We start from the raw sequence: 25427 nt of genomic DNA, 5'->3' as shown, positions 1-25427 counted from the left end.
ACACAATTTGGAAAATTTTTCATCTTCCTTTTTTACCAGAATCCATTGTTTGCATATGATATTGGAAATAAATGAACATTTAGTATAGCTGAGACAACTTCTTGACTGTAAGCAATTGGGAATGTTCTCTTTCACTCTGTTCTGGTCTTTCAGATCATTAGGAATAGGAAACTTGTCTTTCTTTCCTGGAGCAGTTATACTATTCACAAATACCAGTGGTACAGTTTCATAGAGATGAAGCTTTTCTTTCATTTCAGTAACTGCTCTTTTCCACACTGAGAGATATTGTGACATTTGTTAGGGAATGTGTCACTAGCTTTGTACTGTGCTCTATTTTATGTGATACTGTTGTGGTATATTTAAGCAATAACCAATGATGGCGGTGTGGTATATTGAAGATTTACCCAGAGTTGGTGTGGTTTAATCACAAGGGCAAAACCCAAGTGATTAAACAAAGGCAAGCATGGGTAAATCTTCAATATACCACACCACAGAGTTGGTTATTGCTATTATGCAATAACATTGTTTAAGAAAAAATGTTACTTTTCTTAAATAATGTCTTTGTATTATGGCACCGTGGTACTCGTCTGCATTTGCCTTCATATCCTAGGGCGTTGCTGATGTACTGCGTATACTTGGGGGATGAGCATTCCCATGTTTTTGCAGTACAACAGTGCTATGTGAAGGAAGCAATGGAGGAAGGAATATCTCTGATGCTTTTTTGTTTTTAACTAAAAAAAAAAAAAAAAGAAAAAAAAAAAAAGAAACCGGGATGCTTTTAAAGTACAGTAGAGATGAGACAGAAAATAAAAGGATAATCAGGTACGTTTGTTTAATTTTGTATATCGTACCTTATTATTCTTTTATTTTTCTTCATACCACCTCTCTCATTCATTTAGGACTCCATTTTTGGGAGGTTATTAAAAAAAATTAAATAAAATTAATATTTTTATTGCATATATTAATGGAAAAAGGTCCGGGTGACGAGACCTTTTTACATTGGTATATGCTTGGATTTACAACAACTGGTTGGGCTGACCAATCAGTGTGCTCATTTTGGAATATTAATGGACAGTCATTGTATAATTTCTAATGTTGTATAAAATCTATGTTATCATGCAGGATTTCATTACTCTGCAGCTGTGCGACTATGCCTAATCACATGCACTTTCTGCCTTTACGCTGGGGTGTTTGTTTGACCATTATTTTCAGCTTCCACCAAGCAAGAAAATCTAGTTTATTAGTTCTCTGAGCAGTACAGTTTTAAACAGGACTTTTTACCTCTTATTTTTATACTCAAATAGTGATTGCTTTTGATCCCATGAACCACCAGCTGCCCAGAACTTGGATGGTCAACAACTGACTAATAGCCTGGAGGTCTTCAACAAGACTGAACTGTCTTGAAGGAAAGTATACTGCAGGATGCACTGCATTCTTAATGAGCTCATAAGCATTTATAACTATTAACCCCAATGAATAGTATCCAAGAGCCTAGATGTCACTAATACGTGAATGGAAATACTCCGTTATCTTAAGAAGACTTTATTGCATTAAAAACAAAAAAACGTTAAGCGCTTTCACCCAGCAAAATGTGGGCTTCATCAGAACATCATAATTACTAAATGCTGGTGCTTAAATTCAAAACTTGGCGCCAAACATTTTTGACATATACATTCTTTGGGATGGTAGTATTGAAAAATTTGAAGAGTTTATTAATTTTTTAAACACGAGCAGTGAGTACCTTAAATTTACATACTCATTTAGTTACGAAGGTATAGCTTATTTGGGCACCTATATTTTCAGCCAAGATAGGGGATTAAATTCTCGCATTTACTGTAAAAACACCTTCTCCAATGATTACCTTGAATATACTAGCTATCATCCTGAAAAGGTAAAATACAATATTTTTAAAGGGCAATGGATACGTGCAGCACGTATGACATCCCATTATGATGATATGATTGAAAAAATAGAATTCATAACTAGTTTATTCAAGGAGAGGGGTTATAAGATTGAAATGATGAATAATGTGAAGCAGTATGTCATACAGGAATGGGGACTGAAGTACAAACCCTTACTGGGGTCACAGCCTGTTGGTAATTCCACCCAAATTATTGGACGAAGGGACGATCAAGTAAGTGACAAACATCAATGTTCATGTATTCTTAGGTATTGTCCAGAGGTCGGGCAAGTGAAAAGTATACTAAATAAATATTGGAATTTAATGTTGGTGGACCAGGCCCTTTCTGACATAATTGGTGAGAAACCTAGTTTTGTATATATGATGGGCAGGAATACAAAGTGTTATTTGGAACATCACAATCAAGTATCAGCAGTGATTGGTGTTAATAATAAAAACAGCAAACACACTAAGAAATGTGGGTTTTGCCATCAATGTTTATATATTAGAAGAGGAAACCATCACAACTGAGAATGGGTTAGATATCACAGTTAGGTTTAAACATGGTAATTGTAATACTAAAATGGTTTTATATATATGGCTAAGTGTACCCAATGCACATGTTTTTATATAGGAAAAATGGAAAGATGCTTTTGGAAACATATTTATGATCACACATATAGCATTAGAAGGAAGGACACCAACAATGCCTTATATAGACACATAGAGAAGCTAGGAGAATCCTATGAATTTAAGTTCGCTATTTTAGAAACTATCAGGGTGGATCCCAGATGAGGTGACTACAAAACCCTACTGGGGTTTAAAGAAGTGTGGTGGCAACTATTTTTGGATGCCTCTACACTGCCTGGTCTTAACGACCATATCTCTAGCAAACCCATTCTGGCTGTTAAATAAGTTGTATATTTACACACTAGATGAAGGATAAAATAAAGAGCAATACAAAAAGTTAAAACTTTATATTTTATTATTTAATGATTATAGGTGTTATTTATGTAATTTAAGCAAGACCACAGCTATTGTAAACATTTTTCTTATTTATAGTTTTTTTAGGTATATTGCCAACATACTTGAAATGTTTTTATTTATATAAGCAGGTTTTTGAATGCATAGAGTTTTTAGCAAGTATTTTATTTATATATATGTATTAGTGATATTACATGTTTTTTGACTGAATAGCATTTCTATATTTTATAATTGAATACTTTATAATGAACAGTATGATCAATTCAAGTACAAGGAATTATCAGATGAATTTATTGCATATTTTTAAGTAATGTACATAAAAAGAGTAGTATTAACTTTTATTTTATGGTATACAGTAATACATCAGAATATTTAGTAGCATTGGTATGTAGATACAATGTTTCATATGGGTTGCATGAATAGTAAGTGTATGTTCCTTTAAGGAAAAATTTTGGCGCCAGGTTTTGAATTTAAGCACCAACATTTAATAATTATGAAGTTCTGATTTAGCCCACATTGTGCTGGGTGAAAGTGCTTAACGTTTTTTGTTTTTAATGCAATAAAGTCTTCTTAAGATAATGGAGTATTTCCATTCACTTATTGGTGACATCTAGGCCCTTGGATACTATTCATTGTGGTTCTCACTTCATGGTTTATAACTATAAACCCAATATAAGTCAGCTACAGTATCACAATTTCTCATAAATCAGCTGGGCAAACAGTCTAGGATAAACCTGATGCACAATAGAACCATAACAGTTCCATTAGACCCATAATAGTTTACTTCAATCTTATGAAGTCTAATTTTTATAAATACATGCACAAAGGTCCCCATGGGCCTCTGTTTTGGGCCCTTCCTTTTCAACTATTTATAAATTACCTGGACTCTAACTTAAAACAGCATCATTGCTTCTGTTTTTCTTTTTAACTTTTAGTGCTTGCTTTGTTCATACAAATGCATTCCCTTTCACCGAATCCATTGAATTAAATTACTATAATGTTAATTTAAATTACCGGATTTGCAGTATCAATTATTTTGTATATGAAGGAATAAATTAATCCAAGGCTAGAGTGTTTTGTATACAGTATAGTTATTAAAGTGAGTTTGTTCTGGAATAAAGTTGAAAAAGATACTTGAATCAATTCATTTTCAGGGTTAAATGTAAACATAAAAAATAGATGTAAAAAAGTTTCTGACCATATCAGTCTTCACATTCCAAAATGATGATACTCTTGTTTGCCTATGTAGATTTATTAAATATTCCAAAATGTTTCTATATTTAGTAAATTTATTTAGTCAATTTAGGAATGTTTTATAGTTGCCTATTGTTTGGTTTCAAATGTTTATTAAAATCTATACAGTACCTTTGAAATATTTTTTCAGAAGGTTTAGCTTGCTTCCAAATGAGTACATTTGAAATGTGTTTTACACCTGGAATAACATTAGCCATACAACACATTTTGATTCTTTTAATAAAAATCGCTGTCCTTTCATGGTAACATCAGAAAAATAATGTGTACAACATACTCAGCTTTTTTAAAATATTATTTTCAATAGCATGCACTATCCTTTCTGTTCAGATGTGTTTTTCTCTACCTAAACCAGTACATAAAGACTTTTTTCAAAATGTGGCATGGAATGGATATCACTTTTTTACCAATAAATACTTTTAAACTTTACTTCTGCTACAAAACATTGATTGACTGTTTTCTATTTATTTATTTACTTATTTATTTAAATAGCTAGAGTTCACCTGTAAACTTTAACGCAAGTTTGCAATGTGGATATTTGCTTTTATATTTATATACAATTGTTTATCTCACAACTAAGTCATTGTGTTCACTGTAAGCAACATTTGGTCATTATCTTTCCTTTTTTTAAATGGAAAAATGCTACACAGTTTCAGCAGCTTGATTAATGTCTCTGTGGTCTTTAATATAATTTGTATGTGCTCCCAAATGATCCTGCACAAACACTTTGACAGTCTTATCATAAAACATTTTCAACTATTTTTTTGCTATACATGATTACATTCAGCACCATTTGTAATAAGTGTTTGCCTGAGGCTAACTTGAAGAGTAGTTTTACCATAAATGTCTTTTGTGAGGCCTACAATTTGATTTTTATCTCATAATTACTAGATTTTATTTCTTTACATGTCTTATGTGGCTGTTTTTTTCATAATTCTTAATATGATATTTATGTATTGTGCTTTAGCTATATTATTTGCAATATGCCTAGTATTACCTAATTTTATAGCCACAGAAAGAAAGGACTGAGACCATTTGAAACTGATTTTTCTACAAATGCAGTGTCTGTCATCTTCATTGACTGAGGGTTGGCTTGTTGCCTGTTGATTCTTAAGTGATTTTCACACATTTTATTTGCTTTTTAGTTATGTTTATTTATTCTGATTTGAATGGTGTATTTTCATACCTTCATTTTAAATTTTACTGCCTTCTGCAATTAGAAAGGACTCATGTATACATGGTTTGCCATTGCCACCCACTTTTTGTATATTTCCATTACATAACAATGCAGTTCAAAAACTTAACAAGCAAAGTTAAACTGGTACACGTGTTCTTTATGTTCTACTCCAGGAACAGAATGTCACTCATAGCGAGGTGGATGTACATATGTGCATGGTCTTCAGAACACCCGCACAACAGCAGCTATAAGTAGAAATTCTGAATGGATGCTTAATTAAATGAGATGTGCTACTGACATTGCCTTCTGTGTCCTATTATATAAGAACAAATGCTAAGTAAGAAACTTTTACAACACTATGCTTATGTTTTGAGTAAAGACTGAATGCATGAATGAAGACAGGAAAAATGAATATCCTAAACAATAGCTCTTAGTGTGCATCTCTGAACCGCTGTAGATTTATGTTTCTTTGTCTTTCACTGTGGAAGCTACTCTACCCGTGAAAGAAGATGCATGTAAAACAAATGTTGTTGCAATTACAAGTAATGATACAGTAATGTTCCTTCTCATGTGGTGATGTTTCAAGGCATGTTGTGAAGTGACAGTAAATAATCAAAGTCTCTATAAAGTGATAAGCAGTCATACTCTGTAGTACTTAATCTGAGTCAAATGATCAGTGAAAGAACACATTTCCTACTTTCTTTTTTAGAGAAGTTACTATTATAATGAGGGTAACTCAAAAGGTTGAATACTTACTTGTTGAAAAGTGTAAAAAGGAAAGGATGAACAAATGAGCAGAAAACTCATGTGTGTAAATTATGTATAGTTGAATTTAATTTTATATAGTGTAGGTAGGTAAGAGTTGGCAGGAAAATTACTGTTTGAATGAAAACTCATGGCTGTAAAGATGTGAAAAACTGTGTTATAGAAGGTGTGTATGTGTAAGAGTTCACAACGTAGGGTTAGAGTAAGGATTAGGTAAGGGGATCGAGTCAGAGTTGTGCATGTTTTGTGTTGGGTGTGTTCTGTATGTTTTGTGTAGTGCTACAGTTATGGAAGGGATATTTAATGATGCAATGTTATGGTTAGGTTAGGGTTAAGATTACAGTTAGGGATAGCATCCAGAAGTATGGGTTGTCCCCCTGAAGAAGACAGCTTTGGCCAAGAAACTGTACTTGGACTTTTCTTGTCTTTGTTGCTTTTGGAAACTAATGTATATATATATATATATATATATATATATATATATATATATAGAGAGAGAGAGAGAGAGCGAAGGGGGGTGGGGGGAGATACATCTGGTTCCCTGCAACAGTGTCAGGATTTTAATTACCTATAATGATAACCTTTGTTGCATGCATAGTTAAAACAATTAAACTATGCATATCTTCTACCCACTCATGATTGTTAACAAAGACATCCTCATGTATACCTTTCCTAGCCAGAACATTTTTAACTGAAACTGATGAAAAACAAAGATATGTAAAGTTTGTATTTGCTATGCATAGTTGAATCAGAAGATTCTTTTCCTGCTGCTGGCTTATGTTCTACATATATTTATTTATTTATTTATTGATTGATTAATAATTGATTGATTGACTGAATTTTCTGAAATCCTCAGAACTCATGTTGATATGGAATTATCAAGTTGTAGACAAACTCAGCAAAGTCATTTTATGATAATGATAGGCCATACTGGCTTCCAGTGAAATTTGTATAACTTACTTCCAATGCTCGGTGAATTATGAAGTAGGTAAATTAGTCATGGAGATATGAGGATGAAGCCCCTTATATTTGGTTTAAGGAAGACTTTGCTGCCTACATAAAGTAATAACAGTCTTTATCAAATGGCTTTACCACATCTGCTCATATAATTACAATTACAACATTACAAGCCATCTGTTCATATAAGGCTTTGTTAATAAACTGCAAAGGGAGGCCAAGACTGTGTCCTTTGTCAAATATGGACTTTCTAATCTTGAAACTATCCATCATCATCTTTTTATCCTTTATCTGCTATTCTAGAATAAATGGTGGTTGGCAGATGGACATAATTACCATGGAATGCTGCCAGAACTCCCAACAGGTTTTTCATGCTATTGTAGCTTTATATTCAGGAATGGGCTCAGTAATTACGATATAGATTAAAAAGCAAACTACCTCAGATCAGTGGGAATCTGCTAACATCAGAGAAAAAAAGTTGCTTTCTGATGCATTTCTTTGACCTAGAACATTACTGGAAGAAGAAAACAACACTGAAGACAAATACAAATAAGAGTGACATTGTCTCATAGGTTTAGAAAGAACATGGAGAAGCAAGTTAAATCCCATGAATGAGCATTCAAAATCTAAAGAGGGATCGGTAGTGAACCCACTGCTAAATGACACAAAAATACTATGCTAGTGTTTAAGTACTTCCACAGAATTGCTGATTTTCAGTAAAATAAAAAAAATGTATAGCCAAGCAATAGCAAAGAAAAAAAAATCTACAACAGCATTAAATAATGTTTTCTGTGTGTAGCAATGGACCCCATCTCCCCTTCAGGTGACCAAGCCTTCTCTAGTCCTTGTTAGATGTATTAAACTTAGAGATCCCCATAGTTGAGTGGGCAAGGACTATTAGTACTGCATTTAAGTATGAAAAAAGCACACTAAGTATACAATGTGAAAACATAAAAAGGCACTTTCTCCAAAACCAACAGGAACACAGACACCAATACAGACATGCACATAGACACTTACACACATACACACACACACACACACACACACACACACACACACACACACACACACACACACACACACAGACACACACACACACACACACACACACACACACACACACACACACACACACACACACACACACACACACACGCACACAAACACATGTGAGCGCACGTCCCCCCAAACACACAGAAAAATAACTGGCCTTTCTTAAGTCTGTTCATCCAAGACCCAGGACCCAGGTCAGTAAATACAAAATATACATGGACAGCAATATAGGCAATCTGTTGGGAGATGGGAGGAAATTAGACCAGCTAATGAACAGCCATGAAGACACAGGGATAAAATACAAAACTACAGACAGACAAACACTGACTGGATGTCAAGACAGAGGGCTTGACTCTGAAGCTGTGAAGGAGATAGCTTGCCAGTAAGTCACTTGCTGTAACCATTTCCCATGAAATCAATAAATAAATAAATAAAACTTGTGTGAGTTAAAAAGGTTGCTGTTAAGCAACTATTTTTATAACAACTACACAACACAGGAACTTTTAGCACAGTGACTTTTGCAACAGAATGTAGAAAGTGTAGTGACTAAGTTTTGGGAACCTATGAAAAGAAAACTAATGAGAGATCATTTAGAGGTATCAGAAATAGCTGGGGTATTTTACAAACAGGAATATGGAAGCCAACAAAAGGCATTCATGGGAATATTTAGGGAAGGCTTAATTATGCCAAGGTGAGGAATACGAATCCCAACAGTTAATAGCTAAGACTAGAAGCGATGAGATAAACATGGTGATGTTTACTCAGCCAATAGGGAAATCTCCAGGAACAGATGGTATTCTTCTGGAAATTTGGAAGTTGGGTGGGAAGAAAGTGATAAAGGCCCAGTAGGTTTTGTATAACAGTATTATAAAGGGGGAGTACCAGCATCTTGGAAGAAAGTAGTGATGGCTGTATTATGCAAAGAGGGTCATATATTCCCATTTCAATTTAAACCATGATTATAAAGTATTTATTTCTATACTATCTAAAAGAATGGCAAAGGTGTTGCCAAACGTGAGTGAAATGGATTGATGTGGTTTTGTGATGGGGAGACAAACAGTTGATAACATGAATAAAGCAATGATGATCAAGCACTAAGCTGAATATAAGAAAACACAACTATTATTGATAGGTCTTGATGCAGAGAACCTTTTGATTGAGTCAGCTGGGATTTTATAAGAAGGCTAATGGTAAGATTTGTATTCCCTAAAAGAATAATAGTGTTAATTAGGATATATGAAGGGTTAGAGGCAAGAAATAATGTAGGAAAGCTCCTCTTTGTAAAGCTATGTTTGAACAGACGAACAAGGTAGTGTTGTTATCATCCCCCTAATTATTTGCTTTATACCTGGAGTTATTTGTGAATAAAATATGGGACTCACAGATTCAGAGATATAAAATAAAATTAGCTTTATTTGCTGATGATATTATTTTGCACTTGACAAATCAAGAAAAGGGAATTTTGGTGTTGTGGAACATTTTGAGACCATTTCAAGTCTACTGAGATATAAAATTAGTCAAGAGAAAACAAAAGCTATTACAGTAAACTATATACCTACACATGATTTAGTTCAGCACTACCCAAATTTATGGGGACATGATAAGATGAATTATTTAACTGTGTGAATTAAAAAAGGATTCTGTTGGGGCAGCTAAAGATATGTGGGAAGAGACAAAACAAAAGATAATACAAAAACTGAGAAACTTGAAGCTCCTGATTATGGATATGTGTAGTAAGATACAAGCAGTAAAAATGTTCTTAGTGCCTTTAGTTTTATATACAGGTCAGGCATCGTTTTATCAGCCAGGGCAGACATTGTGAATGGCAATTAATAAAGAGCCAAAATGATTTATTTGGTATAAAGAAAGGGAAGAGGGAAATGAGATACGTTGATCCTCCCCATAGAGCAAGATGGTTTAGTACTATATCATTTGAAGGGATATTTTAAACTACACAGTTAAGGCTCACATATTTAGTGCAAGCAAATGCTATAAATCAAAATGGAAAGCCATGGTTATGAAACAAGAGGGAGGTTTGAGAAATAAGGAAAGAGTAAGACTTTGGCTACAGGTCCTTAAGGAGAATGGCAATGATCACACAGAATATTATATTCACAAAGCAGCAAAAAGTATTCCAAGAATTAGCACAACATGGTAATGGAGAAAGCTTTTGTCAAAGGAGATTACGGCAAGTAGAGATTTAGAAAATAGACAAGAAGGTGCTAGAAATTACTGGAGAAAAGCAGCAAAGGACCCACGGTATTAGGATCAATAACTAGAAAGAGAAAGGGAAAGATAAAAGTATGGGATAAGACGAGCTCACATTTGGACTGCAGATTAAAGACTGCTTTCCCTACCAGAGATTGATATCAAAGAAAAAGGGATAGGGGAGTGCTAAGTGAAAGATCAGCCGTGGAAAAGATTTTGTTTTGTTTAGAACAGAAGCTGTTGTTAAAAATGGATAATCAGTAGGGCATATGAAATATTGCATGATAGCTAAAACGTCAATCAGAGGAAGTTAGAAAAGATTGTGAAGAAATACTGAAAAGGCAATTTAGAATGTAACAATGGGAGAACATCTGTATAGCTCCCAAGTCTCTGACAATGTCCAGAAGGTTTAGGATTTTTGTTTGGAGATATTTGCATAGGCATTTTATAGCCAAAGTACACTTCTGAGAATTGTTCTTCAGGTAGAGAGCAAATGGTAAGGTGTAATGTGAAAGAGAGGAGTAACTGGGAACATGTTTGTGGGAGTGCACCAAGTGGCAGGTTTTAAAAATTCCATACACAGTAATTCTGTCAGAAAAGTCGGCAGAGAAAATGGTTGTAACTAATGAATGATTATTTTGTAGTGGAACACAGGATCCAGATTGTCTAGACATAGTAAGTCTTTGGTAGGTTTAATGGTATTGGCCGCCAAAAAATAATTTATTGAAAAATCGAAATCAAAATCTAATCCAACTATAACTGAATCACTAAATATTGTAGAGGAGGTAACAGAACTTGAGGTGAGATATTTAAAAAAGAGAAGGAGGAAAGTACATGGGAATTAATGGAATATGTGGGAGTAAGGCATGAAAGTAATGTTCAGGATGAGGAGTAGGGTTTAATGAAGAGCAGAAACAGAATAATGTATGCACTGTTGAAGAAAATGATAATTGTTAAAAAGAAAATGTACATATGCTCCATGAAAATAGTGGAAATGTAAATGAGGTTTGGTAACAAATCAATTTGTTCCGGGACATCTTCAGAGTGGGGTTAGTTAGATATATTAGTAGGAGTAAGGAGAGTGGGGAGACGTAAGGGTTAACTAGGAAGGGATGACTGGGAGGAAATGAGGTATAGACAGGGAGGTGCTTAAGGGATTTATGCAAGTGAAACTGGGTAGGTAATCACATTTTGGCATGAACTTGTTTTAGCAAGTACTACGTCTATGACGACCTGTAAGTACTGAAGGGTATAGGTAGGCCATGGATTAATAGTGGTAAGGTGTGGTGGAGCTAGATTACAGTGTTTTTTTTTTTTCCTGTCAGAGTGAAAGAGAACTCAGGGCACAGGATAAAGCCAATCATTTGGGTTTTCAACATTATGTCTGTCGTGATTGATATTAATATTAAGGCTTATTCTAGTAATTCGAGAGATCGTATAAGCTTAGAAAGAGGTAGGGTTCGGGATGCCACCTATAGTTATGGTCTGTAGCAAGTGGGACCGGTGAGTGGAGGCACATGGTAAACATGGTCAGCAGGCTGCAGAGCTTGAAGGCAAAATTGTAGGAAAAAAAAAAAAGGAAGGCAGTAAGTTCGTTGGTGGAATTTTGTAGTTACTTCACTGGTGGGGTTTTGAATCTCATTTGGGTGGTAACCATGCCTTCCACTTAAGGGAAGCATTGTGGACTCACAGTACAACTGTGCGAGTGGATCTTGATTGGTATGCCAAAAAAAAAAGTGAAGCTTCATGCAGGTTGCGAGGTACACACAACTGTTCCAACATAGTTGTGTTCTGGGAAAGTAGTGGTGAATCTTCCAGACCGCAGATAAAAAAAATAATAATAAAAATATGTGTTTTCTTTAACAGTCCATAGTTGTTGCTTATTTTGATTTTGCTGATGAACATTAAGCCCCCGACAGTTTCGTGCAGGAAGGGGCAGGGCCTGTGTGATTGACATGCCAGCAGATTTAATGTTCATCAACAGAACCACAAAAATAAAATAAAAAAAAAAATGGCAAAGGATACACAGTGTTGTATTCTGGATGCTTTTTATGAACAAATGAGAGATAGTAGGATTCTTGGGAGTGTCTTCTTCATTGAGAGCATAGGAAAGTTTGCTGTTGTTGCTCGTTTGGGCTCGGTGAACCTGACGGAAATGGCATTCAGTTGGGATTCGAGGCCACGTGTAAAGCAAGACATTTGTCATCTGATGAAATTTTGAAGGAAATGTATTTCCTGTTGGCTTTCTTACAGGGTTGAGTGTTCAGAGTTCATTGCATCATCTCGCCATGGGAGAGGTGTGCTGCTTTCTGCTATGCTGGATGCATTTGTGGCTTTTCTGTGTGGGCACTGATGTTCCCATTTCATGCTGCCATGCTGGCAGCAGAAGAGGAGCGGACATCTGGTCAATCAACAGCTTTGAGGGATGTTGTCAGGTTCCTTGCACTGTAGTCCTTGGTGTTTCCTATATTGTGGTAGAGATAGAATGCGTGCTTGTGTCAATGGCTGGCCTTGCAGTCTCGGTGCAGATTGCAAGATATGAGATGCATGACTGGAGCTACTGCTTCATGGCTTTCTGTCAGCTATCACACACTAGTTGCTTGGTGTTTTCTACTTGACCAGCCTGGGCTTTGGGGTGCAGACATTCTGGACTGCAATACAGTCCCTGGCTGTTTTGGAGTTTTTTCCATTTGCACTGTCACTATGGTTAATTTCTCTGGAACTGGTTTGCATGATGGTTTGGGGCCTTGAACATCATCTGTCATGGTGGTTGTGTCCTGTGGAGTGTGGATCAGGTTCCATTCAAGGTGAAAGCATTAGGCTGGCTGTGGTACAATAATTTTTTTTTTTTGGCATCTTTGGATGTGCTTTGTTCCTGTGGAGGACTGTTGCATTTGTGGTTTATTTGGGTTTCTCTGGTGTGGAGGGAGGCAGAGGGAGGTTTCTTTCATTTGGTGTGTGCACAGCTGGTCGCACGGGTGGTTTCACAGGGTGATATGGGCTATAACATTTTTGGGGTTTTGGATGGCATCCAGGCCTTTGCATTTCCTTTATCAAGCTATTTCTCAGTTCCGGTGTATAGTGTAATTGTTTGATATAAACCACAGAATGCAGGAGTCCATTCTGGCTAACTGGATGGCGGTGAATGTTGGAGTCAGCAAGGACTGTTGGCTCGCCAGCTGGGTGTTCCATTCACTTTGGGATTGTGGCTTGGATGCCATATCTGCTTTATTAAGGTGACAGAGTTATGTGTACAGCATATGTGCTATAGGTTCCATGCAGTTTTACTTATTACAGCACCCAAAAGAACAACAGTTAACAGTGAATTTTGAGAATTAAACTTTTAATTACGTTCATTTCTACAAAATGGTTTGCCATCTATGTATACATATTCGACTTTTCAGTTATTAAAAAAAAGAAAGCTGACCATCCCCATATATCCACAGTAACTGGTTAGAGTTAAAACCTTGGGTGCGGTAGCTGCATGGGTTGAACAAACAGTCAGGTCATTCAACTTTCGATCAGTTTTAAGGTCTCTAGAGTAGGACTGCAAATGATGACTTAATAGGTGGGAATAATGGAGGGGAGATGCAACAGTTAAGCATTTAAAGTATAATTGAGTTTCAGGCATATTTTGGTTATTTATTTCTCTGGTTAGGTAGTAAACTTTGGAGTGCAGACTTCATACCCTTCATGAAGCAGACCTGGCAGAAGACACACTTAGATGGCAATTTTGATCACGGATGCTTGCCAATTAGGGAGTGTGAAGCTAAGAATGGAGTTGGGGCTTGCATTACATTGCTAACACAAATCCTGTCATGCTACATTGTTAGTTTTAAGCTTTACTCTTCATTTTAGTGAGCCCATGGTTAGACAAGTCAGGTTATGTTGGTTTCTGGTAAATCTTTGCAGAATGAAGTCACTGACAATGAAGTCTTTTCATTTCGGGAAGTACATAACATAGGACCACAGGAAGTTACTAGGCTATTGGTTCTGAGGCCTTTATTGGCCTAGTGAAGAGTTTAGCCCATGTTTAGACAATGTAGCATTCAAAGCCCTGTCCAGCAGGGACAAAGGTGGAATCCCAAGGGTATATTTTCGGTTTTCTTCCAGTTAACTAGGTTGTGCTTGAAAAGGGATAATGAGGTATTCTGATGTGGAGAGAGAACATGTTCCACAGATGGGTAAGTCTCTGGGACACAAATCGGTCCTGTTAACAAGTCTCATTCATGTCTCGGCCCTGGTTGAGGTCACGCAGGTGAGTCACTCGAGTGCACATCTGTTATTCTGGCTTTCTCGGTTTGGGGGAGCAAGATTTTTTGCAGTCCCTATTTGGGGCTTTTGTCACTGCCTCTTCCATTCTTCGGGCTTTGTCCAGATTTTGCAACCAGAGGTTTGTAACCATTCATTGATGGCACAGTCATATTTTCTATTAATTCTGTTTGTGTTGTGTCAAATTGAGAGGGACGTTTGGCTTGTATTTTACTGTTATCTGCAATAAAAGGACATTGTGGCCTGAGGGGACAGACAAGACAGAATTTAGCTCATTATCTTAACATTGGGGTTCTTTATTGCAGTTTCACACAGTTGTCAGAACTCAATGCAGAAGTTAAAGGGGGGGGGGGGGAGTCATAGTGCCTAGGTGTTACTGCAGAGTTTCTAGTTATAGGGTTTGGGGAATTGTTTTGTTTCAGTTCTTGTATTGCAAAAGTCAAAATACTTATTCTGTTTTCTTTTGTTGCAGACTGCGGAAGAATGGAATTTGAGTTGACGTTGGCTGGTGATCGGAAGTGAGGGAGCTCGGAAAGTTATGGAAGCTATTCCAATAGAGGTCTTGGCTTCTTGAGTGGTGTACAATGAGATCACAGAAGGGGGAGTGCACAGCTAGCAGTGGTCAGTGCCTCATCGGAAATGGTAATGGCTTCAGCTTGGGGGGGATGTTTAACTGTGGTTGTGGCATACAAGGGGTTAGCAGGTAATTCTAAGTCTGTGCTATTGATGGCACAGTAGGGTTGGAGTTTATCAAGGTATTGTAGGGGCAAGTTAAGTAGAGGCATGCTGGGACATGGTAACCCAGGGAGGGGGATTGTTAAGGGGAGCTTGGGGTTTTTCATGGATGGGGTGGAGTCCATTCATCATAGGATCATGTGTACTCTGAGGCCACTGGTTTAGGCCCCTGGTATGCGAGCTATATTTTAATTCTTATATCTAGAATGGAATGGTGCCAGAGTTTTTCGATATGGAAATTGGGGGAACATGACTTTTTATGATGCGGCGAGGGACATTCCTCAAGGCGAGGTATATTTGAGAGGTATGAGTAGGGAGGTCATTTTAAAGTTTTCAGCATTTTAGGTTTCTTTGCAGTTTAATGTCATGATTATAGCCATTTGCAGATCAAAGCAGCGAATTGCAGGGGTTACCAAGGTCACACTTTTACATGAATATGACTTTTGTTTAAACTGTTATTGGGTTAGAGTGATTGCATGGGGATTTTAATGGTATTGCTTGTTTATGGAAATGTTCATAGGAGCATTGAAATAGGAGTTATCCAGGATCATACAGTGTTGATAGGTTGTATACAAATCACTAGTTGCTTCCCTTAAATTTTGGTATTGAGATTATCTGTCATATGCAGGGTCTACAGCTAATATGGTAAGTATGCAGTCAGGAATGTTAGATTTGGGTGGAGCATTTGGGGTGTATTTACAGATATTTATTCAGGTTGGTGTGTTGGTAGAGGGACCATGATCTGGTGATAGGAAGCTGATATGGTCATAGAGCTTGGTAGGTGTTGGTAATGTTTCATATTAGGTTAGGGTTTAGATTGGAACACTACAATAACCATTTCAATTATGCTTGATGGAATTTTATAGAGATGGTTTTGGAAGCTCCATAGGTATGAGGGTGTTTTGGATATTTTGCAAGCTGGGTGCTTGGTTTATGTCAGTGATAGAAGTTTAAGTATAGCATACTGTTGGAGTTTTCAGAAGTTGGCATGTTCACCTTTGTGGTGCAGCTAGGGTTTTGGCAAGGAGGGACCTTAGAAGGTACTGTCAGTGAAGGGAGGATGACATTAGGTGCTGCGCTGTATTGCATAGTTTGAGGAATGGTTGGATGGATCTTGGATGATTATTATAGAAGGCTGCCATTATGGGTTAGTTGCTTAATGCCAGGATGGACACTTAATGCACGTTATGTTATAATAGACATTTGATGATAAGATGGTTACTGCTCTGACTTTAAAGGGATTTCATTTGGTTATCACATTAATTTGGGTGATAAAATGGGGATGTAAGGGTAGGGAAGGGAAGGCAGGCAGTCGCATCTGTGTAGTTTTATCGGCCGTGGGGCTTAAGGTTTGGTTGTACAGTTGGCTGGTAAGGTCTTTTAAATCCTTGTGGCTTCTATTGGCTGTGAGACATGGATTATTTAGTTCATGTGTAGTGATTATACTGGGTTATAAATTTACAGTTTGTTACACTGGCTTTAGGAAAGGGATCAGTGGTTTGTTTTTAATTGTTTGAGTAAATAGCTATTTTATTATGTGATAGGACGTTAGAAGGTGATGATACAGATCCATTTTACTTATGAGGGATAGGGTACACCAAATGATGTTGGCCTATGAATTAATGGTGTCTAGGTTGCTGAAAGTTTATTGGAGAGAGGGGGAACAGCCTTGTTAGGCTGGTGGGGGGAGAACAGGGACATGTGTGCCCTCTTGTGTTCCCCCTCTGATTTTGGAAGGTCATTCCAATGAATTGGGAAAGGAAGTGAGTATTGAAGGAGGCTAGATAATAAGCAAGCAGGGATAAGGACAGTGCTTATTTGGTTGGATATTAATTCAATAAGTGATAAAGGAAGTGAGAATGGGATGCTGCTTCACAAGTAAAATAAGTGGGATGGTAATTCAATAAATGGTAAATGAAGTGAGTAGTGGGATGCTGCTTCATAAGTAAGTGAGTTGGAGGTATGGATGCTGCTTACCGGGTCAGGATGAACAAGGTCATGCTGTCGCGGTTAATATTGCATGGATCTGGAGGTTGGAATTCAATAAGCTATATTGTGTTGTCTTTTGTAATTAATAAATATTGGATAACAATGTCATGTTTATGAAAGTTTAATAAAGGTCATCAAATATCATTTGGTGTGATGTGTTTATTGAAGGGGACTGGGACAAATGAGGTTTGGTAACAAACCAATTTGTCCCGGGACATCTTCAGAGTGGGGTTAGTTAGATATATTAGTAGGAGTAAGGAGAGTGGGGAGAGGTAAGGGTTAAATAGGAAGAGATGATTGGGAAGAAATGAGGTATGGATGGATAGGGGCTTAAGGGATTTATGCAAGTGAAACTGGGTAGGTAATCACATTTTGGCATGAACTTGATTCCCACCCTTCCTCCCTTTTTTTAGTGGAGTAGTCAGATTGCGGTCATTTGTCAGATTGGGCAGGGTGGAGAAGAGTGACATGTGTGCCCTCTTGTGTTCCCCCTCTGGTTTGGGATGGTCATTCCAATGAATTGGGAAAGGAAGTGAGTATTGAAGGTGGCTAGATAATAAGCAAGCAGGGATAAGGACAGTGCTTATTTGGTTGGATATTAATTCAGTAAGTGACAAAGGAAGTGAGAATGGGATGCTGCTTCACAAATAAAATAAGTGGGATGGTAATTCAATAAATGGTAAATGAAGTGAGAATGGGATGCTGCTTCACAAATAAAATAAGTGGGATGGTAATTCAATAAATGGTAAATGAAGTGAGTAGTGGGATGCTGCTTCACAAGTAAAATAAGTGGGATGGTAATTCAATAAATGGTAAATGAAGTGAGTGGTGGGATGCTGCTTCACAAGTAAAATAAGTGGGATGGTAATTCAATAAATGGTAAATGAAGTGAGTAGTGGGATGCTGCTTCACAAGTAAAATAAGTGGGATGGTAATTCAATAAATGGTAAATGAAGTGAGTGGTGGGATGCTGCTTCACAAGTAAAATAAGTGGGATGGTAATTCAATAAATGGTAAATGAAGTGAGTAGTGGGATGCTGCTTCACAAGTAAAATAAGTGGGATGGTAATTCAATAAATGGTAAATGAAGTGAGTAGTGGGATGCTGCTTCATAAGTAAGTGAGTTGGGGTTATGGATGCTGTTTACTGGGTCAGGATGAACAAGGTCATGCTGTCGTGGTTAATATTGCATGGAGCTGGAAGTTGGAATTCAATAAGCTATATTGTGTTGTCATTTGTAATTAATAAATATTGGATAGCAAAGTTATGTTTATGAAAGTTTAATAAAGGTCATCAAATGTCATTCAGTGTGATGTGTTTATTGAAGGTGACTGGGACAACTATGGTTTGTTTTCTTTTCTATTAGTGTCTGTATACGTTTGTTGTTGTGTGAATTGTGACTTAATAAAGATGTTTAAAAAAAATGAAATAAATACAATTGACAATCACACTTGCTGCAAAGACTAAACTCATCACTTGGAAAGCAAATGCAGTATACCCAACCCATTCAATAAACGTTGAAACAGATTTTTGAAAAACAGCATGCTCAACTTTCAATACTGAGTCAATGATCTATTAACTGTGCTATGGTATAACACTGTGCCCTTCATCATAATAGTTCTTGCAGTATTCGCACAATAAACCTTGGTAAGGATATTGTTTGTTACAAAGAGTCATTTTTCAGTGACACTTATTTAATTGAATCATAACCGCCTGATGTCAGTTACGAGTATTTTGCAATAAGGCACAAAGATCCTGTTCATACCTCCTGATCCTGGAACTTTATTAAGCAATCTAATTGACTCAAAGGTTTTAGAAGCTTGAGGCAAGTTATAAAAATGTCAGTGGACTGCCCATTAAAAAGTAATAGTAATAAAAGAATATGATATATGGAAATTTGGTCTACTTTCATTCACTGAAAACTCATTTCACTGAATTTTCAGCCACTCACACCAAATCGCTGAAAGCTCAAATCACTGAAAACTCATTTCACTGAATCACATTTCACTGAATGAAAGTACTGTTGGGCAAATAAAATGTATATCCCCTTTTCCCCACTGTAGTGCAATCCTGGAGTTAGTACATATACTCAGGGTGGTGTGGGGGTGTAGCCACTTACCTACTTTTGGTTTTATATTGTTAGCTTTGAATGAAATGAGATTCATAAATACAAAAGCTAAGTAGGTGGGGGGCTATGTCCCCCACATAACCCAATGTGGGGGGCTGTGCCCCTCATACCCCCTCTAACTATATATACTAACTCCAGAATCACACTACAGTAGGGAAAAGGGCACAAGAATGCCATAACGAGGCACACACACAAACCAGAATCATTATAGATCATGTGTTTGGGATGCTCAAGTCATGGTTCCTCTGCCTTGACATATCTAATGGAGCCTTGCAGTTCTCTCCAGCCACATGTGCACACCTATTCATAGTATGTGCCATGCTACACAATATGATCTTGCAGAAACAGCTGCAGCAGGAACAGCACAGGGAAGGCCACACAACCCACCACCATTGCCAAGGTCCACACAGGCACAGAGGGACTCACAAGAGGAGGCCCCTGAGCCTGCTCCTATAGGCAGATGGAGGCATGCCCAGTATGCTCAGGCCTTGGCAAAGCGGAAACATATAGCACACACACTGACACTGTGGGAACCCCAGGGACTGATACCTCTCTCTGACTCATGCATACAGTAAAATGGATGACGCATACATCACATTACCTATAACATACCATGTATAGGCAGTGTACTGTGTACATCCAACACAGGTGGCCCTCAAGCACTGTCTTCACAACTGCTGCAAGCAAAACATAACTCAGTCTTCTTAACAATAAATGAATGGATTAGTATGTTCTGCAAGCATATCCATGGTAATGCTGCATGTATGCAAGGCAATAGGGTGGCCTACTGGGATAGCAGTACACAACTGATAGGTAACTGTCTGCCCAAAACTGGCCTCCCCACACTATGCAGTAGTACCCAAGGTGGCAAATCCCACAGCAGTATATGTTTGGGGACAACTAACTGGGGGTCATAGGTCACAGGCATGGAATGCCAGGGTGGGGGTCCCATAACCACCCCCTCACACCCATACAGCAAATCAGTTGTAGAAAACCACAGAGAAATGTCTGGTAAAGGCACACAAATGGTGGCAATGTTGAATTAACTCCCCACAGACTCACACAGCAGGACCTGTAACTGGAGTAAGGCTATGAAGGGTAAGAAGTCTGAAACTCAAATGTATGCCAGTATAATCTGACCTGGGCTCTATACTGATATGCCTCTAGTCCCCAGGACAGATCACAATAGTATGGTAAATGGAACCAAAATGTAAAGCAAATATCAGCACAGTCTGTGCAAATGTGTACAGTTGACAGTTGTGCCCCCCATATACCCACACAAATGTAGCAGCATAGCACACATTGGCAAGGCTATACCAATACACATGAAATCATGTTGCCTGTCCACAATATGCAGGGGTCAATGAGCTATGTGTATGTGTGGTTAATACTGTCTGGATTTGGCCAGCACATTCTCCTGGAAGTCATCTTGTAGTGTCCTAGGTACAGTGCTGTTTTTGACAGGGCCATGTGCAGATAACTGCAGTGCCAACTGTTATGCATGTCACTGACACCCACTGCTCTGCCACTGAATTACCTGGAAGTCACAGTGCTATGTGTATATACTACACATATTACTGACATCTTGAAGGATGTGTAGCAGAGGTGGCAAGGCTTTTGTGAATATAAGTGCTTTGCAGTACTGTTGCAAGTGGTCATTCTCAATAATCCTTTTTTCTTATGTTTGCTTTTACATATAATGGACATGCCTGCACAGCTGAATGCACTATGTACCCACATCCATAACTCTCAAACTCTGACAGCAAGATGTCTGGACAAGGGTAGACATAAAAGTGAAGCAAAGGTACAATGATAGGCATATGTTGTAAATATTGCCCTTACATAGTGAGAAAGTTGGTAGGGTGAGGGGTTTGCAGTAGTGGGAATTGTCTGAAGGTTATGTATTCTGAAACAGTTATATCTGTATTATTTTGTAAAATCACACTTCAAGTATATGTAACTAACTTGCCATAAAAACACAAGTGTACATAGAAAGGATGAAACCTCTAGCCAAAACACCTGGATAACCTGCCAAAAAATGTACAGTTCAGAGGTATGCCCACACAAGGATATGACATCTCAGGTTAGAAAGATACCGCACAAGCAGAAGTTCCCCAGCCAGTATATCACAAGGTTGCTGGACTGTTTACACAGCTGTGTGTCATTACTAAAGTGGCTGTAGCCACACCTCACAAATGGACTTGTTGGGCAAAAATTTGCATAGCTGCCCTCATAATATTGGTCTATGTATCATACAACTAGTATTCCTCTGATAAAGCACTGTGATTATCTGAGGATGTCTGGCACTAGGTAATGACACAATACATTGCAGTTTCAGACTACAGATATGTCAGAAAATGTCTGCTAAACAAAACAAGTACCCTGAGGAAAGTCCTGTGTACTCCTGAGAGGTATGGCTGTAGCACACAAAACCCTGGACTGGAGTCCACCTATGTCTGGAATGGAGTCCCACTTTAACTATAGAAGATCACACTGGACATGCTCCTACACTTAGAGAATCACAGGGCATGTTGAAACCCACATTGGAATATATGACTGTATTGTGAGTATATGTCTGTGCATACAGACAGCTATGTACACCTCAACTGCCCCCCCCCCACACACACACACATCAAACAGGATTACCCTCAGCTAGCTGAAGGTGGCCCATATGTGATATATGTGCATTTGTTGTATGAGATACACACACATATACAGTGTAGTTTATTGACCATTTGGACAGTTTGTCCGTCTCTTTCAACTTTCTGGTTTAAAAGACCACATCTGCGCTTGTTTACCATCTTTCCTGTAACTAACCTACTGGGAAGCACTAGAAAGCTTTAAAATGATACAAGCCTTCTAGCTTAGAAGAGAGACTTTGGAGTGATTAAGTATCAGTTTTCTGTACTCTCTTGCTGTACTAACTGTTTTCCACCTAAACACAGATTTTCCAGCGTTTATTGTGATTTAAAAGCTTTTTTTCACACATTGTACTTATTTGACTGCCTGCACTTTTAAAAAGTTGTGTTTTGTTTAAATAATTTGTTTAACTGTTGTAGGCTACACACTAAAGTGCGATAGCCTTTTCTGATCGTTTGTAGTCATTTAAAACTGTTTTAAGTGTATTTTTTACTGTTTTTGCCTTATCTTTTCAAAAAAAAAATTCCTTGTTTCCCACCTTTCTAAGCTAGTATAGTCAAATTTTCAGGCTAGTGCTGAATTCAGGGCTGTGATACTAGTTTCTGAGTAGCCCATACCTTACTTGGATAGAAGGAAGTTTCTCTGTTCACCTGTGAGAGAGGGGAGCTTTGAGCAACCTATCTGTCCCTGGGGGAGTGGTTCCAGCCCAGAAGTTAGTAGTTTATTGGCCATTTTGGGCTAATTTCTATTTCTTTCATTTCCCTACTATAAAAACCACGTTTGCACATTTTGCACACTGGGCAGTGCCGGTTAGCTACGGTTAAATTATTCCCGGCCCACTAAGTCTCCTCTTCAGTTTTTCCCTTGAAACTAGTCTAACTCTCAACCTAAGCACTCAAAAAGCATCTTACAGCCCAGCACTTGCTCAGACCTAATAGCAAGCACTAATATACCCTGACACTGATTACCCAGCAGGGCAAGGCTCTTTATTCACCCCTCACCAACCAAGTGACTAAGCAGCTCATACTACTATTCAGGCATGACCAAAGGCCAATTTCAGGTGCACTCTCCAGTCCAGCTGGTGAATTTGGGTATCCTGAGGCAATGTTACAACTGCCTCATGTACACAGACAACCCTCTCCTCCTACCACAGACCACTAACATATGCAAGAGATGTAATTATACAGCCAAACTGGAAGCTAAGCTGTCTCCACACAAAACTGGAACAGACAGTCAAGAGGAGAAGGTTAACACTTGCACCACAACTCCAGCTGCACACAGACCTACTAAAACAGCACTGGTAAAAAAAACACATAAATAGACAAAACCATACTCGGAGGCCCTAAAAAAAACCTGCAAAAGCATCAGAGACCTCCAAAGCAGACACCCAAACAACCTGCACATCCCGTCACAAACCAGACAACATATAAAACACAAAATCAGTGTGCCGCATAATCACAACCCTTAAGGCGAAATAACATAACTAACACACTAGTAATAGGTGACTATATAGTCAGGCACACTGACGTCCCACTCACTAGGCTGGACAAGCAGAAGGCTGCTGTTAGCTGCCTGTCAGGATCCAGAATCCACCACATAACACAAGCACTCAGGTCACTCCAGAACAAGTATAAATATGACTCTGTCATTGTTCATGTTGGTGTGAATGACCTGAGACGTACCTCCCTGGACTACATGAAAAGAGGCATGGAAGAGCTCTCTGATCATGTAGCCCAGGGTGGTATGACCCTGACCCTGAGTAGCATCCTGCCCTCACCAAGAATGATACCTCAGTATAAGGAAAAAATGATCAATTTCAACAATTGGCTAAGCTTCTGGTGTCATTCAAAGGGGATCCAGTGACTGTCAGCCTGGGATAACATGCTTGACAAGCTACGTTGCTTCGCAAGAGACAGCTTGCACCTGTCACCACTAGGCTTTCGAATACTGGACAAGGCTCTTGCTGCCCCCACAGTGCCTTTTTTGTCAAGGCTCAAAAGTCAAATCCACCTCTGTAAACAGCACAATTAACAAAAAACTAAAGGTTATGCTACTCAACACCAGGAATTTAAATCTCAAAATGCACACGCTCGAAGCACACCTCAGTATGGGGAATGTCGACACCTGTGCAGTAACTGAAACCTGGTTCAATGCTCCAGAGAGCACCCCAGCACTACTGGGCTACAACTCATACCACACGTTTTGGCCACAGAACACGGACCGAAACACAAAAGGAGGGGATGTATCCATATTCATCAAGGATACCTACACCTCCAGGTTAGTGGTGCAGCATGATACCTCTGAGATCATCCATGTGCAACTAACATCGGCAAATCTGCAATGCAAATTGTGGCCTGCTACAGATCACCCTCCATGACCCAGGACCACCACTCCACCTTTCTGGAGACACTGGAAAAGATGAAGGTCCTACCGAACACCCTGATATTGGGTGATTTCAATTACCCTACCATTCACTGGGAAAACTACTCGAGTACAAATTCCCAGGCCCAGTGCTTCCTGGAATTCATCAACGCAAATGGTAAACTCTTCTACCAGAGGTGAAAACATATTAGACCTGGTCATCACCAACATGGACAACAGGTGTTGCACACCAAAGGTCAACCCGTCACTGGTTAGATCAGACCATAAACTAATCACTCTGGATATTCACTCCCCACCACCACCCCCAACTTAAGAAACTGCAGTAAAATCTTTTCTAAAGCAAACTTCACCTTACTAAAGACAGAGGTGGTAAGTTTCACAACCTCCACGCTAAAGGATAATGCTACCCAAGATGCAGAAACCTTTACAAATGCACTCTATGAGCACCTATAAGGATGCATGGATCGTTCCATCCCTAGCAAAACCAAGACTCACTCCTCTAAGAGAAGGAAACCAGTTTGGTGGACTCCTGCAATAAACAGGCTATACAATAGAAGGAGGAAGCTAGTTCAGAAAAAAAGCAAATCCCAAGAAGGAAAGACATCCCTGATCAGTATCAGTAAGAAACTAAGGTCTCTCATGAAATCATCCAAGGCTAACTTCGAAAAAGAAATTGCCAATGATTCAAAAGATTGCCACAAAGCCTTTTTTAGCTATGTTAAGAATCTAAGTGGCAACTCGCAGATATGCACTGAACTAGTGCAAAATAGCACAAAATATACTGAACCTACTGATATTGCCAACATCCTGGCAGATAGATTCAGTGCAAACTTCACCCCCCTCTCACCTCCAAAAGGGCCCACAACAATACCGGAAAGGTGTAATGTCCCAAAAATCACAGACACGCATGTGAAAACAGCCCTTTCAAAAGCCAAAAACACAGCATCAATGGGACCAGATGGTGTCCCAGGCTGCATCTTGCA

Source organism: Protopterus annectens, chromosome 1.part2 (genome assembly GCF_019279795.1).
Source record: "Protopterus annectens isolate FY-2018-M chromosome 1.part2, PAN1.0, whole genome shotgun sequence".
NCBI lineage: Eukaryota > Metazoa > Chordata > Ceratodontiformes > Protopteridae > Protopterus > Protopterus annectens.
Note: the sequence above shows the minus strand (reverse complement) of the source record.